The sequence below is a fragment of the Suncus etruscus genome, chromosome 12, assembly GCF_024139225.1.
Source record: "Suncus etruscus isolate mSunEtr1 chromosome 12, mSunEtr1.pri.cur, whole genome shotgun sequence".
NCBI classification, from domain to species: domain Eukaryota; kingdom Metazoa; phylum Chordata; class Mammalia; order Eulipotyphla; family Soricidae; genus Suncus; species Suncus etruscus.
Window position 1 is genome coordinate 597,160 of NC_064859.1, and position 14,693 is coordinate 611,852.

Sequence of the window (14,693 nt, forward strand, 5' to 3'; positions counted from 1 at the left end):
GTTATCCTTTACTGCTTTGAATGTTTAAAACTTGAATTTTTTATAAACTGAATTAAGTTGTTATGTCATGTCATGTTATATTATATTAGTTTGTGGTGCTGATTTGATATTCTTTTCACTTCTGAAAAGTTCTAGCAGTGTCATATTTCTTGTTGTTCTTTATGCTAATAGAATGTTTTGGGGTGACATACCCAGCAGTTTAGGGGACTGCTCCAGCTCTTTGCTCAATGTTAGCTCCCAGGACCATGCAGTGCCTGATTTCTGGAACCTACACAACTTATATGCAAAGAATGTGCTCAGTCCTTTAAGCTCTTGTAGATCTTTGATATTTGGTCTTTATAGAATTCTTGAGACAAGGGCAATAGTAATTTTGGTGAATTGAATTAATTGATTACTGGGTAAAAGGAATTATGTTGTGAGCCAGAATCAGCAATCAATTTATTTACTTTGACTAATTATGGATGTTCTTTAGGTGATCTATTGAAAATGGATCTGACGTTGAGGAATTCTAGAAAATGCATGCAAAATCCAGTATATATGTAAAATATTTGTTTTTTTTTTTTTTTTTTTTTTTTTGGTTTTTGGGCCACACCCGGTAATGCTCAGGGGTTACTCCTGGCTATGCGCTCAGAAGTCGCTCCTGGCTTGGGGGACCATATGGGACGCCGGGGGAATCGAACCGCGGTCCGTCCGAGGCTAGCGCAGGCAAGGCAGGCACCTTACCTTTAGCGCCACCGCCCGGCCCCCAAAATATTTGTTTTCTTTTCTTCCTTTGTTTTAGTTTTTATCTATGTTTTGTGAAGTAAAATCATTTTTTATTAAAAATTAATTTTAAAATTGTGAGAGGATAAAAAGGAATGAATAAATATTCAAGAGAGAAATAAGCTTCTTTTTTATTGAAAAAATTTAGAAAACATATTGGGAAACAGAAAAGGAGAGAGATAAATATGTTCAAGAGAGAACCTGGGCTTCAATAGGGTGGAAAAAGTCTAGGAAAGAAAGAGTTAAATGTTCAAGAGAGAATACAGGTATTCTAGCGTGGAAAAAGTCCTTTTCTGTCTTTAATCATTTTCTCAAATGATCTATAGAACTAATATTTCAAGAACTGCTTTGCTTTTTGGGTCATATTCTGTAGTATTCAATACTTACTCTTTCATTTGTGGTGAGGGATTGAACCTATGTGTAAGGCAAGTGCCTTATCTGCTGTGCTATCTCTCTCTCCCAAGAACTGTTTCCAAACCAAGCATGTGAGTCTCTCCAAATAAGCATCCAAGTTCTCTCACTACTTGTTTTCATCTCATGCCAGTGATGCTGCTGCATGGGTAAGTAAAGCAGAAGAGACCATTTGGAAGACACCTCTGAAATATATGAGTACAGACTAGAACCAACCATGATTGTTTGATTTGTGTGTAGGTCCCCCACTACTATTCACTGAAAAAAAAAAAAAACAGTTCTGTATTACTTCCTAATACTGAAAGATTATTGACATTTTAACCCCAACTGAAGATACCTTTGATTTTGGGGGTGCTTTTTCCTCTATCTTTTGGACCTAACTTAGTGGTGCTCAGGAACTACTCCTGGCTCTGTGTTCAAGGTAATGAGGAAGGCCTCTAGTGCTGAGAACCAAACCTGAGTAGCCTGCATGTCAAGATTGTGCCACTACATGTGTTACGAGGCCTTCAATCTTCAATTTTCGTTGTGTTAGTCACCACTCGTGCAGCTATCTCTCCAGCCTTTGAAAAGCAAGATTTGAGTTGTACATCATTCTTAATTTGCAGCAGTATACTTCGTGGAGTGGGAAAACCTCTCACACAACCTGGGGGGTTTATAGTAAACAGTAACTGAATAGTCTGAGAAGAAAACTTTCTGCAGCCTTTTCTAGAATCATATGAACAGACTCCACTAAAATTTACTTCTGCTCTTTCATCAGAGTGTAAGACTGAAAATGGGAATACTGCCTTTCTACCTTTTTAAGAGAAACTAACTGTAAGAGGCTGCATATTTTTGAAGGACCACAGACATTTCTATGTCTTGGGGCTCAGAATTCCCATGTGGATTTCAGATATTAAAATTTATCTCATATGTTCTATGTGTTTGGTATAAATTGGAGAGATTTTTCTTTCATTTAATGTGCTAATGGTTAGATTGAGGCCAAATTCACACACCTTTTTCATATTTATGAGCAATTAAACGATGTGCTAACAGGAAAATGACTTTTTACAGCACCAATAAAAATTGGCAATGTGATAACTTTTACTATAAGATATGTTTGTTTATTTATTCTTACATTTACTAAACTAGCTTTTAAAACAAGTTAAGTCAGGTCCCTGGAACTTCTTGGTGAGTATATATTGAGCATATTAATTTCCCTGTCCTCTGATACAGCAAGAAGTTCATCCAAATAGGACCATGCTTCCACTACATAAATCATGTAGAAGATCTGGTAACTTTCCATGTTATTCAGTTAAATCCTTCAAATCCCATAGGAGAATTTACTTTTTTTTGGCATATTTCACCATATTAGGAGGAAAATCAGTCTCCAGATGTATGGTGGTTAATGAGAACAGTCCAAGAGCAGATGTCCCAAACTCAGTTTTGTTAACTTAGGTATTATCAGCTGGTGTTGCTCTTGGTAAAGAGTCTGAGAAATAATTTCCTGTCTAAGACCTCAATACCCGCTTCCTACGTTCCCAACAATGCCTTTGAGAAGACAGAACCTTTCTTCTCATCTTTAAAGATAAGGGGTATTCTTGTATCATAACTGAAACCCAACTACAAACATGTTTGTAATCATGGTGCTTAAATACAGATATGATTTCTTGAAAAAGCCTGCACTCAAATTGAGATTTTTCTGCCTTATCTATAGATCTCTGTTTTACACACAGATATACATGCCTATATACATACATATGTGCATGTAAACTTAGCACAGAAGAATCAACATCTTTATACCACTATCCTCCATTTAGCTATAACTCATTTATCTACCAAAGCAAAGTTATAAGAGATTAGTCAACAGGTCTACAAATCAAGATTTATGGAAATCCCCATCTACATTTTGTTATAATTCAACTAAACAACAAGGTTAAATAATAACCATTAGGCAGAAAACTCATAAAATAGCAAAAAGAAATGAATGATTTTGTACTAAATTATACACAAATATTTATAACAATAAACAAAAATTTCTTTTTTAAAAAAGATAAGGCAAATCAAATCAAATAAACTCATTGAACTTAATTCCCTCACACTGGGGTGAAAACTAAATTTCATCTGTTAGCAATATTCATGGATTCCAGTGCAGTGGGAAGAAAAGCAGAATGCAAAGATGCTTGTTGGGAAGTGAAAGGGTTTTGGAGGACAGACCAAGTGTACCCACCTCTTGAGTAGCTCCTTCTCATATGTTCTCAGAGGATTATCTGAGTGGAAATGGAAATCTACTTTCTTAAGCAGTTGGTGGCTGATATTTTAGAAGCAGTCTGTATTCACTACTTTTTTAGCAAAATGTTTTCCTCTGTTTTCTTCTGTTTCTCTAAGTTTCATTAAAAAAGCATGAACTCCTAATGCCTAGGAGAACAGTATCCTGGTCAGTCTATGTTCAGAAATATTATGTTTATCAGACACATTTTCTTTAAAAAGCTGTTCCTTGCAGTAAGAGAGAGAGAGAGAGAGAGAGAGAGAGAGAGAGAGAGAGAGAGAGAGAGAGAGAGTTTGGAAGAGATAACATTTGAAACAGCTTTATCTGTTATAAATTCTATTGATGCCACAATGAAAGCAAATATCTCCTCTGAAAAACATCAGCTCAAATCAATAAGCAATACAAGATTCAACTATTTCTAAGTTTTATAAATTTGAAGGCAAATTTAAAAGATGGTATTAGGGATCACTGCTGTCAATCTACACTTTAGACTATCTACCCTCACCCAGAGTCAATAGTTAGTACCCAGTAGAGTTTTCAACATCTATCTTTGTAGACTAGAAGATAAAGGATGGAAGGAAGAAAACAAAGGGGGGATTCCATAATGTTGCATTTAACTGTCCTCATTAAACAATCTTGGCACTTGCTCATCACCTTCCCTTTATTTGTGTCAATTTCTGTAGTTGAAAATTTCCCAGAAAGGACTACTGATTTCAAAATTAATCTGCCCATATGCTTGAAATTCAGTAAACTTGTCAGAGCAAGGAAAGAAAAGCCGAAGCTAAACTAAGTGTGAATCACTTAAGAGTTTGCACTTACACTAGACCCATCTTCCTCTGAAAAAGTTACATTTGGGGGGCCTGAGCGCTGGCACAGTGGTGTGTGTGTGTGGGGGGGGGGTTGCCTTGCATGCGGCTGCCCCAGGACAGACCTCGGTTCAATCCACTGACATCCCATAAGATCCCCCAAGCCAAGAGCAATTTCTGAGCTCATAGCCAGGAATAACCCCTGAGGGTCAACAAGTGACTTTTAAGGAAAAGTCTTAAAGATTACTTGAAGTATTGCTAGGTATGAAGTGCAGTGTCTTGACAAACAAACAAAAAAGTGAACTGGAGTGATGAGAACAGAGAACCAAGCATCTTAAAGGACTGTAAGTTCAGTGGAAAGGGACACAGTGAAATGTGACGCACTTCCAACTCTAACCTGAGACCAGGACTACAAGCAGACAGAGATACTCTGAAATCAGCACTCATGCCAGCCACATTTGGCCTCCTAACTTTAATGTTCACAGAATTGGGGTTAGTTTCTGGTATTCCCAGCCTCTCACTTAGCATCTCTTTTGAAATTCTGAGACTCAAGGAAAGAGTCCTCTACAGACCACCCACCCTTAATTAACTGGAAAAAATAAAGAGCACTGTAGTGACAGATAAGGGCCCTTAGCACTGAACTGTCATGAGTGCTAAGATCACTTTGTGACCACATGATCTGGGTCTTCTCCAAAAGGGTCATAACATGTGAAGAAACCCTGTGCCACAGTCAGTGGTACTTCCTGTGAAATCTGTGGAAGAGGATTAGCTTTCACCCTGACTGAGGGATGGTAAGGCACTGGGGAGCAGCATGTTGACTTTGCCCAGAAAACAGTGTGGGAATGCTGATGATGTCATGGTCACACTCCTGCTTTTCTTCTCAAGGGAAGTCTTGATGGGAACTGGACTTCTACTATCTTTTTGGGGGGAGGGGTGTCACATCTGGTGATGCTCAGAGGTTACTCCTGGCTATGTGCTCAGAAATCATTCTTGGCTTGGGGGACGCCATATGGGACGCCAGGGGATCGAACCATGGTCCGTCCTAGACTAGCGTGGGCAAGGCAAACTCTCAGGACTAAATGTTGAGATTTTGTGCAGTTATCCAAAAAAGAAAGTGAGTGCACTGAAAGATATGCAGTTAACCAGGAAAGAAAAAGCAGTTCACTTTGCAGGATCTGATTTCGGCAGGAGACCAGCTTCATTCTCATCCCCAGGAAGGATGCCTGCGTTTACCCAGGGACACAAGAGCAAAATGCCTTCTGCACTGAGTCTCAGTTGTCACTAGCTAGTGAATGAGTGTCAGGAGCAAATGCTCAATGGAGGAGTGATAAATGTAATGGCTATAGAAGTCATCTCTCATACTTAGATTTTGTTTTAAGATGGACAGATGATTTAAAAGCTACCAAAGTAAAAATGAAGGACTTTGCAAACAAGAGTTAGATTAGTTAGCTATTAAAAAAAAAAAACTGTTGACGAAATAAGTGTCAGTTTTTCTCTGAACCAAGGATCTCAAAAAAAAAAAAAAAAAAAAAAAAGGACGAAATAGATGGAGGTGAGGAGAGAAAATAGATCCAGGATGTAGGCAACAGTGGTAAGCTACAGTGGAAAGATGAGTGTGAGTAAGGGGGAAAGGAGAGTTGAAAAATATTGAGATGAAAAACAAAAGGTTAACAAGAAAGGAGACGTCGCAAGAGAAATAGAGGGTGACAGAGAAACTGAGCATAAAAAAGAATAACCATGTCTAGTTCAGCGGCTGAAGACTGAATAGGAAAGGAGCAATGAGAACAGACAGATCTGAGCTTTTTGCTGGGCAATCAAGGATAATAATTTGTTAGATCTCTATGTGGAATTGATTTCCCCTCTACATTCCTTATAGCCTGCCCTCAATTTCTCTCTCAGACTTACTCTTTTATGTTTTGAGCAGTTCATTGATGAGTCTGAGTCAATCAGCCCTGGAGTTTAGCCCTTAGTTTCACCAGTTATTTTCCTATTCTTCCAGAAGATGTTGACTGACCACCTATATGCATTAGGCATATCATCTATCTGGACCGCAGGTGATTTACTTGATGACAAGAATTAGTCTTCATTAGTCTTTAAAACTCTATTGTTTTCTTTGTTTCTATAATGTTGATTTCTGCTCTGGGTTTTGTTACTTATTTTCTTTTGCTTGTGTTTGGATTAGTTTTCCAGATATTTAAGATGTGCCTTTAAGGTTGTTGATTTTATCTTTTTCTCCTTTTCGTATGTATCATTGAGTTTCCACCTCATTTCTGTTTTTGCTGTGTCTCATAGATTTTGGTTATTTGTTTCTTTGTTATCTTTGTTTCAAAGAAATCTTCTTGATTTCCTCTTTGATCCAGCTGTTATTGAAGAGTATGTTGTATTATCTCCAGGTGTTAAGAGTTTCTCCACATCCTCTTTTTACAATCAATCTCAATCTCTGTGGCATTGTGGTCATCAGAATGCTTGGTATAATTTTTATGTTAGTGAATTTTTGTAAGCTAAACTTATGTCCTAAAATGTGATCTATCCTAGAAAGAGCTATTGTGCCATTATATTATGTAGGGTTGCTGCTGTTATAATTGAGTATTTGGTTTATATAAGTGGCCTTGAGTAAGAATGTTTTTATCCCTCCCTCTCATAAAAATGAGAGACTTCCTGGGTAGTGGACTCTAGGTTGAAAATTTCTTTTATTCAATAATTTAAATATGTCATTCTACTCTTTTTTGAGGAGGGAGGGAGTTGGGTCACACTCAATGACAGTCAGGGGTTATATTTAAGGTACAAAGTGACAGTGAATTAGGGCCATTCCCACCCCCAGTGTTGTCCTCTCTTCACTCCTGCTCCAGCATGCATCCCATTACCATCCCCCTTTGCACCCAGATTGCTAGTGTAGCCGGTCCCTTTTGTATATAACTTGATATAGACTGGATATCTTGATTCTGTTGTTGATGACTTTGGGTTTGGTGTTTGGGTCTGATCATTTTTTTATTTCCACTAAATGTTTATACCACTGTTTGCTCCCGGTACCATCCACTTTTTATTGCTTCTCCATTTATGAGTCAAAACAAGATGATCCAAGCCCTGTGGTTCTGTTGGAAAAAAGGGAAAAAAGAAGAAAGAATGCTGGGAAGGGTCTGTCTAGGAGCTATCAATATCAATTTAAAAGGAGAAATGGGGAAAAAAAGAAGAAAGAAAAACAAAAGAAAAAAGAAAACAACCAGGCACCGACAACAAATGCAACAGCAAAAATAAACACCAGCCAAAACCACTACAAGGAGAGAAAGGAAAAAGAGAGTGAGGCAGGGTTGGTGTAGCCTAGGCTAAGGCCTTTCTTATTGGTCCCAGGAAAAGCTCTGCTTAGTTGCAATTGTCAAAGTCAGTCTTCTAGAATTAGTGGTCTTGGTTTTTGTGCATATTAAGGATGGAGTGTCTTCTGATTTCATCTTACCTTTAGGTAATGCGGTAGGGCAGTCTGCTCTTAGATCAAGTTGTTGCTGTTTCCCGTCTTCAGGAAGTCTTATCAACCTGACACAGGCTGGTGCCATAGCGGTATTAGGGACTCCCTGGGGGGAGTTTCATTCCTGCTGCTGTTGCTGGGAGCTGTGTTAGTTTTACAGTTGGGATCTGGGATCATGGCTTGGACGGTCACTGTCCGAAGTCAAGTCCCCATGACAAATGTTCAGGGTGAGAGGCACACCGTATTATAACATTTATGGGTTCTTATACCAGTAGATAAGAGCGTTGGCCTTTAGTTGCTACTTTGCCCTGTATCTTTAAGTTACACATATATGACCATTCTTTATCTGTCTCTTTGCTCCTTTTTTTTTTTTTTTTTTGGTTTCTGGGTCACACCTGACTGTGCTCAGGAGTTACTCCTGGCTCTATGCTCAGAAATCACTCCTGGCAGGTTAGGGGACCATATGAGATGCCGGGATTTGAACCACTGTCCTTCAGCATGCAAGGCAAACACCTTACCTCCATGTTATTTCTCCGGCCCCATGTCTCTTTGCTTCTAATTGACTTCACTCAACCTGATATCCTCTAGTACCATCCATGTTTCTACAAATTGCTTTATTTTATTCTTTCTTAGAGCTGTATAGTATTTATTTTGTGTATATATACATATATGTATATGTATATCACATGAGCCAGCAATTCCAGTTATTGGCATCTATTCTCAAAACACAAAACAATAATTGAAAAATATGTATATTCATAACCACTCAATGCAATAGCCAAGATATAGAAACAAGAACTTGTGGTTTATAGACCCCTTTTGTGGTTATTGTAATTATTAGATGTTTCACACTCATGATTGGAGTGTGCTGGAATGAGAATACTTTGCTGTGACACCAGAATTCCAAATAGTACATAAGGATGACACTCAACACATATGAGTTGGCAGGTATTAAACTGCCCACCTCTTGGTTACAAGGAACGTCCTTTTACTACTGAACTATCCATGGCTATGAACCATGCCACTCAATTCCAGTATGTTCTGGTCACTTCCAAATGCTTGGAAACACAAGAAATAAGAGAACTATGTATTTCTGTACTTAGAATTGAATATTAAATCATCCACCAGGGTTATTTTTGTTATTGTCTATTGCAGCCTTTAGTAATAATCTCTGCCTTTTCTGGGTTTTCATTTTAAAGCTACATTTTCTAACAAGTTCAGTTTCGCAGATTTAATTTTTTTAAAGACTTGCATCTTCTAATCAAATTTTATTTGTTTATTAATTTTAATCTGGATCTTGTCATATGTAATTTTTTATGTTGACAGTTTTATTTCATGTTGCATTTTCCTTCCACACATAATTCTTTTCCTTAGCAAATTCTGGCAACAAATTTGCACATAGTAAGATGTGTGTGAATAAAGGCAGTCATTTACCACGTGCATCTTTAGCCATTGTTTGTATTATTTTGTGTTGATTATTTCTGCCTAGCCAAAGGTTTCCCAGCAACCTTATTAAAATGCCCTAGGGATCAGATTTGTGCGTTCAAAATTGCAGAGCAGAAAAAATATTGTTGATTGAAATGACATGGTAACAATTCTGATTCAAGACTTCTTACTTTGAAAAAAGCAGCATAAGAAATTATGAAAAAAAAAACTTGGTTATTTAGAGCAGAGCTTCCTCCACATGAAAGAAATTATGTATTAATGAGGATGAGGAAAATGTAGATTTAGCTTTATTAGGCCTGAAGCTCTCTTTCAAAAAGGCTTCCCTGTGAGTTTCTTATTCCTCACCCACAGGTTAAATGACAAAAAGTTTGTACTTTGTTGGCTCAAAAGACTGAATTTGAGCCTCTTGCTGTTCTCTAATCTTGAGATTGATCTTTGAGACATCTTTTAATTTGTAAACTGAGATGATGAGACTCTTTCTTATCTAACAGATTTGCTGCCAGGATTAAGAAAAAGGCCTCAGTAAAATGCTTAGAGCAGACCTAGGTCCTGCTCTTCATTAGATAGAGTAACTTCTTTAGTTGATAGGAAAGCACAAAGCAGGGATGAATGCTAAGTGGTCTATACAGCAAACATTCAAAATAAATAAGGTGGGCTTTGGGTTGGCAATATTCAGGAGCTTCTAGAAATATTTGATCTGGGAGTTGTTGAATGAAGGTCAGCATTTTAACAAGATAGTTTTGCTGTTCGAATAGCACATTTACTAAATTTAAAGAAGGAAGGAAACAAATCTTTTTTTTTTTTTTATAGTTTTGATTTGTTTTGCTTTTGGGCCACACTCAGCTACACTCAGGGGTTACTCCTGGCTCTGGGCTCAGAAATTACTCCTGGCAGGCTTAGGTGACCATATGGGAAGCCGGGGATCAAATCCAGGTCGGCTGTGTGCAAGGCAAACACCCTGCCTGCTGTGCTACCATTCCCGCCCCTGGATCAAGTATTAAAATGCCTTCTGGAGAGAACATAGGGCCTGCGTAACCTATAGGACAAGTTGGTCTTTACTGGATAACTGTGGTTTGGAGCACCCTTCTCACCTCTACAGCCCCAAAACACACGTATGCTCACATGTGCATGTGCAAGCTCACATATACACACACGCACATACACACAATCCAGCCTATCCAACGCAATGTCCTTTTTCGCCAAATTCTGGTTAATTTACAGTCTCTGTCTGCACATCAGCCTAGGCAAGGCTTTAGTTAGCAGCAGATTTTCATGAAGAAAGAAATGACTATTTAATACCACAGCAAGGACCATGCAGAGACACCAAAGAACGTGAAAAGGAAAAGATGCTTTATTGCTGTGCAGAAGCTTGAAAATGTATTGTAATTCCATATGTTTTGTTGTTTTTGCCACTGTGGTCATCTCATTTTGAAGAGTTTTCTGTGATTAACTTCTGGACAGTTCTGCTAATATTTTCTTCAATGTATTTTAGGGATTCGGTTCTAATTTCAAGATCTTTAATCCACTTTGAGTTTACTTTTGAGAACAATGTGAGGTATAGCATTGATTTCATTTTTTTAAACATATGGCTATACAGTTTTCTTTACACCTTTTTTTAAAAGATGTTCTTTGCTCCAGTTTACATATTTAGCTTTGTCATAAATTAACTGACTATAAATCTGGGCCTTAAGTCAGGACTCTCAATTTTATTCCATAAGTTTGTAGGACTATCTTTATTTATGCATTTTTTATTATTGTAGCTTTATAATATAGTTTAGAGTTGGAGAATGGAATACCTCCAATTTTCTTTTGTTTTCTTAGGATTGCTTTTTTTAGTTAGAAATTTATATGATTCTATATAATTTTGATAGAAGTTTCTTTTTAAAGTTATTTATTTTGAGGCCAGAGTGATGGTGCAGTGATAAGGCATTTGCCTTGCACGAGGCTGACCAAAGACTGACCGGAGTTCTATCCCCTGGTGTCCCAGATGGTGTCCCAAGCCAGGAGCACTTTCTGAGCACATAGCCAGGAATAAGTCCTGAGAGTCACCAGTTGTGCCCCCCCAAAGTTGTTTATTGATTTTTTTCATCTTGAAAAAAGAAAAGTAGTGCTTTTGAATAAAATCACTGGAATTTTAATGGGTATTGCATTGAATTTAAGTGTAAAAGTCATTTTAACAATGTTGATTCTTCCAGTCTATGAAGAGGGAAGATCTTTCCATTTCATGGTGTCCTCTATTTCTCTTAGAAGTGATTTATATTTTCATTGTATACGTCTTTGATATCTCTTATAAAATTGTTTCCTAGATATTTATTTGTTGGATTTGTATGAAAGGGAATAATTGATGATAATAATAATAATAATAATAATAATAATTCAATAATTCTATTGAAGGGAATAATTTTTTAATTTATTTTTCTTTTGGTTCATTATTTTGTGGATAAGAATGCCCTTGATAAAATGACAGTAAGTTGAATGAGAGAAAATATTTAAACATGCTTCTGATAAAGAGTTAATGTCTAAGATCTATAAAGTACTCATTACACTTACAAACAAAAATCCACTGGCCTTATTCATAAATGGCTTGAGAAGATGAACACTTTCCAAAAAAAGATGGATAACAGAAGTATTAAAAAGTCCTCATGGTCACTCATAATTAGAGAAATGTGGATCAAAACAAAATAAGATACTTTTTAATACCTATGAGAATAGCATGTATAAAACATTATGGAACTAGCCAGTGTTGTGGGTTGTGGTGAGAAAGGAACCCTCATCCACTGTTGGTGGGAATATTATCTGGTTCAACATCTATGGAAAGCAATATGTGAATTTCTCCAAAAAAAAAAAAAAAGAGGACTAGAACTCCGTTATGATCCAGCAGTATCTCTTCTTGATATCCATCCCCAAACACTAAAACATTAGAGTATATATGTCCACTTATGCATCAATGCACTTACTACAATTGGCAAGATTGGAAACAAACCCAAATGATCAATTACAGACTAATAGGTCATTGTGGCATATACACATAAAGGAATACTATGCAGCTCTACGAAAGAACAAAAGCATGCAATTTGTAGTAATATGAATGGAACTAGAAGATTATATTATTCATTTATATATTCATTATATTCATTTATATATATTCATTATATTGAATGAAGTTATTTTGAATGAAGTTAGTCAGAATGAAAGGGGAGATACAGAATGATCTCTCTTATATGTGATATTTAAAGATACAAAGCAAGGTAGTAACAAAGATCCAAAAGGAATGAAATAGAGGAATAACCCATAGAATTCAGCTGTGGGAGGGGGGATGAGAGGATTGGGACTGTGTGCCTTGGGAGAAAGAGGCTGGTACTCTGGTGATGAGTGTGATTTTTGAAATTATGTTCATGAGAAACTTTATTAATAGTATTATAAGCCCCCAAATTAATTAATTAAGAATTCTCTGAGGATTAAGAAGAGCAATTGGTCCTGGGTAAGAAATCACTAAATAGAAATAGAAAACAGCTATTTCTATCAAGCCAACAGTATGTGCCAACATGCTCTCCAAGTAGGGAAGAAGAAAGCAGAAAACTATTCACATTTGGAGGGGCGTTACTGTGCCCTTTCTGCCATGGTCTGGTTCCTCAATCACTCCATGCTTGATACATCCAGAAACACAGTGAGGGAGGAACATGAGTTTCCTAGCTTCTAACTTCTAACTTTGAACTTCTAACTTCACAGCTTAGAAGATGTGGACTCATGCTCTCAATACCTCCTATATCTACTCTCAAGATTACATTTTGTTTGTTTCGCTCAGGGCTTTCTCCTGGCTCTGTGATTAGGAATCATTTGTGGTGGGGTTCAGAGGGCCATATGAAGTACCAGGATTGAAATCCAGGGCTGCAACATACAATGCAATTGCCCTGTGGGCTGTAAAATCTTTCTGACTTCAAGAAGTGTTTCCCTTTTTAAGAGAAAAGAGAACTAGGACACTTGTTTTCTTGTTTTGTTTTGTTTTGTTTTGTTTTTGAAGGCACAGGTTGAGGACTTAAGGATCTAGAAGGATGAATGAATAAATACCCTGTGTGTTGGTTCCTCCATCTTCATTAAAAACAAGCAAAGTGGGGAAGAGTAAGAGGAAATTTATTTTTTTTCCAGTTTGGAAGCAGTATAAGAAAGGAGAACTGTCCCCTATTTTCCTAGAAGAGCATGATGATCCCCTTTTCTTTGTCTGGATTGTATAAATAATCAAAAACAAATTCTTGCTGATGTCATAGTAGAGAAGAGAAGTTATTTGTTTTGGAGGTGACTAGAATAGCTGCAACCCTAACCCAGATTTGCTATGATGCCCCCAAGCACCACCAGGGCCAGAGCTCTGAGTCAGGAATAGCTCCTGAGTACTGCCAAGTATGTCCTAACCTCTTTCCAACCCCCACTAATCATTTTTATTTTAGTAAGACCATATTCTCTCTTATCCATGTTCTTATTTTTTCTTAGAGAGCAGCTGCAGGAGGTGATCATGGCCTATATGTCTGAATTTGTGAAAGCTCAAGTCTTTTGTGTCAAAAGTGAGCCACTGGTTCCTTCTCTGTCTTATCTATAATGGTGCTGTGCCCAGGTCAGGCAGCCTTAACTCAATGTGCTTGCTTTAGGCCTCTTTAGTTCATCTCATTTTGGTGAGGAGCAGCAGTTGGTGGGGGAGGCTAGTAAGACTCAGAGGTCTATGATAGGGTCTCTGATGACAGACAATCACAAACCCAGATCAGGAGGATGCTGGAGAGCAGCTCTTGTTCTGATCTCAATACTGGCTGGGTTTTCTTCTCTTTTTTGGGGTGGAGGGGTCACACCCGGCAGCTCTCAGAAGTTACTCCTGGCTCTAAGCTCAGAAATTGCTCCTGGCAGGCTCGGGGGGACCGTATGAGATGGCGGGATTTGAACCACTGTCCTTCTGGATGCAAGGCAAACGCCTTAACTCCAGCTATCTCTCCGGCCCCTGAGTTCTCTTCTTAACCCAAGAAGCTATCCAATACATTTCTATTTTTTATGACCTAGAGTAATGCTGATATTTTTCCTTTTGTTTTATAAATCTCATTTATCTATTCTTTGAAGGGGTGGAGTATCAAACCTAGCGGTGCTTGTGCTAAGTGGTTATCTCTGGCCCAGGGACCATTCCTGCAAATGCTCAGAGGACCAGGTCACGCTGGAGATCTGGGGTTGGAAAACACCCTCACTCCTGGACCCTCTCCAGCCAGTCTTTGGTCTTGCTTTGATATATTTTTATAGCACAATCTTTGCCTTCCCTTTGTGCCTAATGTCCATGATGTTGTGATGTCCTAGGTTGGCACCCAGCTGTGTGCATGCACACTTACTTCAGTTTAGTCAAGTCTGCCTGCCTTCTGGGTGTGGTCCTCGTAAACATCCGCAAGGAGCTGCGCTTTTACTTGAGGCACAGGGTGACGGCTCTGTCCCCAAAGCTGTGGTACTGACTATGTGGTTTTAGGGGTGGCATATCCTGGTGTGCCCACACATACCTGGAAAGTGAGGACTATTCTATAGCTGCAGTCTTTAGCCACTG

General features: G+C 38.0%; 1 long non-coding RNA gene across 1 annotated transcript in view; it reads right to left on the minus strand.

Annotated features, from left to right (window-relative positions):
• Window positions 1-547: 547 nt before the first annotated feature.
• Window positions 548-14,693, minus strand: part of LOC126024467 (uncharacterized) — a 431,184-nt gene continuing 417,038 nt past the window's right edge. Inside the window, exon 2 of the long non-coding RNA XR_007500880.1 lies at window positions 548-718. This is a non-coding gene — a long non-coding RNA (uncharacterized LOC126024467). The remainder of the gene's footprint in view (window positions 719-14,693) is intronic.